Here is a 2,689-nt window from a genome sequence, read left to right on the forward strand (position 1 = left end):
GGAGACACAACAGCACTTTAATTAGAGCAGCTTTTTCTGGGGAGAGCCACTCTAATTATAGTACTGCAGTGTCTCATGTATCAGCATCCCCACACTTCAAAATGGTGGCGGTAGCACTTGAACTAAAACTCATTCAATGTGCTTTAGTTCAAACACCCCCACCACTTTTGTGAAGTGCAGGGATGCTGATACACAAGACATGGGAGGCCACTGGAGTACAGTAATTACCACCCTCCAGCAGACTTGAGTCTGCTCTTATGCTCTGTAATTACAGCACATTGGAACAGCTTCTGCACTCATGCATAGGCACCCTGTATTCTTTAGTTAATGTGTATGAAGACAGGCTAATGCACATTTTCCTAATACCTCAACAACTAGATTTAATGCACATTAACTAAAGCATGCTAATGCACATGTAGATGTGCCAACTATGCATGATATTGGTCCAAAGACAAAAAGCTCATGATTGGGCAGGGCCCCAGAAGAGTCAGCAGCATTTCAAGCTATGGTGATCCTCCAAAAATTGTAGAGGAATCTTGTCCAGCTCTACCTCATGGACAGCAGGGATACATTAATTTCATATGTGACAGGCTGAGAGAGGAGGTAACAAAATGATGTACTGTTTGGGCCCCATTTGGTGACATTTAAGGCTGGTGAAGAAACAGTAATTACAGGAAAAGGAAAAGAAAGGCACAGTTCAGTTGTGGAGTGACTAGGATGTTGACATGTTTTCAGTATACTGGCTCACCATGACTTGAAAAAGAGACATCATTGAGGAGGACTGCACTCAATGGACACTGCTATATATTCAGATGGGCTGTTCTGGTCTATTCTTTTGGTAACTTCTCATCAGCATAAGGCAGGATCCAGGGATGCACAGAGTCCAGATGCCTGGAGGAAGCAAGGAAGAGACCAGGTCCTGGCCTACATGGATGACCTGAACATCCTGTGCTAGAGTAAGTGTTCAATAGAATGAGCCCTGTGGCATACACAAGTCTATCAAACAGCATCAGGAGACAAGCTAAATATGAGTAGAAGCACCTCTCTGGCTGTGGGCAAGCTCAGGGACCTGGCATCCCTGGGGGTCTTGGTCCCCCACAATGGGGTCAAGATCCTCGGGGTGGAGTTTGATCCAGAGCTGAGCAGAAGAAGGGCCTTGGAGAAGAAGGAGGTCAAGGTGATGCAGAGGTTGAGTCTGTGGCGCACACATCACCTCTCCATGCGGGGTACATGGTGCTCATGAAGGCAGTTGTGCTACCAGTCCTTCTGTACATCACACAGGTCTTCCTCACTCCAAAGCATATCATCCACAGAATCCAGATAGCCATGTGGGTTTTCTTCTGGGGATCCAGAATGGAGAAGATAGCAAAGAAGATCCTATACAAAAAGAAATGGACCATGGGCAGGAGGCTGCCAGACATCTACCTGTTCCTGCAGGCACAGTACACGAGCCAGATCTGCAAGCTGGTGAACAGACCAGTGACCAAAACAGCCTGTCTCATCAAGTATTTTGTAGGTCACCTCCTGAGATGGTGGGGGGTGTACACACAAACCAATGGGAGACCATGGGCCATGGAACACCTCTAGTTCTACAGGGTCCTGAACAAGTTCTGGAATGAGTACAGGCTACCAAAGGGAAGCCCAGTGACTATGACCAACAACAGAAAGATATAGAAGGGCAGTCAGAGACAGAGAAAGGCTGTCAGCTGTGGAGCTGCTCCCCAAAGATGACTGCCGGGTCATCTGGGACCAGATCTTCCACAAGGACCTACTAAAAGATCACAGAGACCTGAACTAGCTAATAGCTCACAGTGCACTCCCAGTGAGGGCATGGAGACCCAGACAAGGATGAAGAATTCGACCCAGCTGCCCCTGGGGAACCTTCCCAGATGAAAGAGAGACCATCGGCCACCTCCTATGGCTCTGTCCCTGTGCCAAAGGATTGTGGAAAAAGGTAAGCTGGCTCCGCGAAGTGGTGACAGCAGTTAGGTTGATGACAAGGGAGGCAGCACTGTACAAACCAGTTTTTGTCCTGCATCAGGAGTGCCCTGTGGCAATGCAGGAACCTGCTGGTGCACACAGAGCTTGAGAAAACAGACTGTGTCAAAATGTTTCCAAGTGAACTCCAATCCTACCACCAGAAATTGGTGGGAGAGAACAGAGAAGGTGCATCCAACTCCACCTGGAAAAGGGACACTTGGCATAGGCTGTTCAAAGACACCCTCCCCACCCCCCACCCCCAGAAGGGGAGTGGATAGAGAGAACAAAGAGGATAGTGATGTAACTGGGCCTGGAGACAATGAGGAATACAGCAGCAAGATCAGCAGCAGTGGAAGCAATAGCGGCAGCAATAAGGACAGTAAATAAACTAAGACTGTAAATCCCCAATTGGGGCTAGGACTAAGGGACTGTGATCAGGTTAGGGAAAGGGTAGTTGGTGGATGCAATGGAGCGCAGGGGAGCAGGTGTGTTTATTGTAATAGGTGTGCAGGTTTTTAATGTGGTTCAAGGTGTGTCAAGGAAAGCTTATGCTAGATGCTGTATGTATAAAACTTTTTTTAAAAAGTTCTCATCAGTATCTTGACCTTTTGGCTAAGACCAAGCATTTTTGTCATCAAGGGGGAGGGGGGAGTCAGGCCCTCTCAGTGCTAGCCTGGTATTGCAGTATTTCCAGACCTGGTGCCAGTTC

General features: G+C 47.9%; 1 long non-coding RNA gene across 1 annotated transcript in view; it reads right to left on the bottom strand.

Moving 5' to 3' along the window:
- LOC109320919 overlaps positions 1-978 on the bottom strand; it is a 16,032-nt gene extending 15,054 nt beyond the window's left edge. Inside the window, exons 1-2 of the long non-coding RNA XR_002103877.1 lie at positions 879-978; positions 244-249 (exon numbers count right to left, since the gene is read on the bottom strand). This is a non-coding gene — a long non-coding RNA (uncharacterized LOC109320919). The remainder of the gene's footprint in view (positions 1-243; positions 250-878) is intronic.
- Between the last annotated feature and the right edge of the window lie 1,711 nt (positions 979-2,689).

This window comes from Crocodylus porosus, unplaced genomic scaffold, assembly GCF_001723895.1.
Source record: "Crocodylus porosus isolate Cpor-Errol unplaced genomic scaffold, CroPor_comp1, whole genome shotgun sequence".
Taxonomy (NCBI): Eukaryota; Metazoa; Chordata; order Crocodylia; family Crocodylidae; genus Crocodylus; species Crocodylus porosus.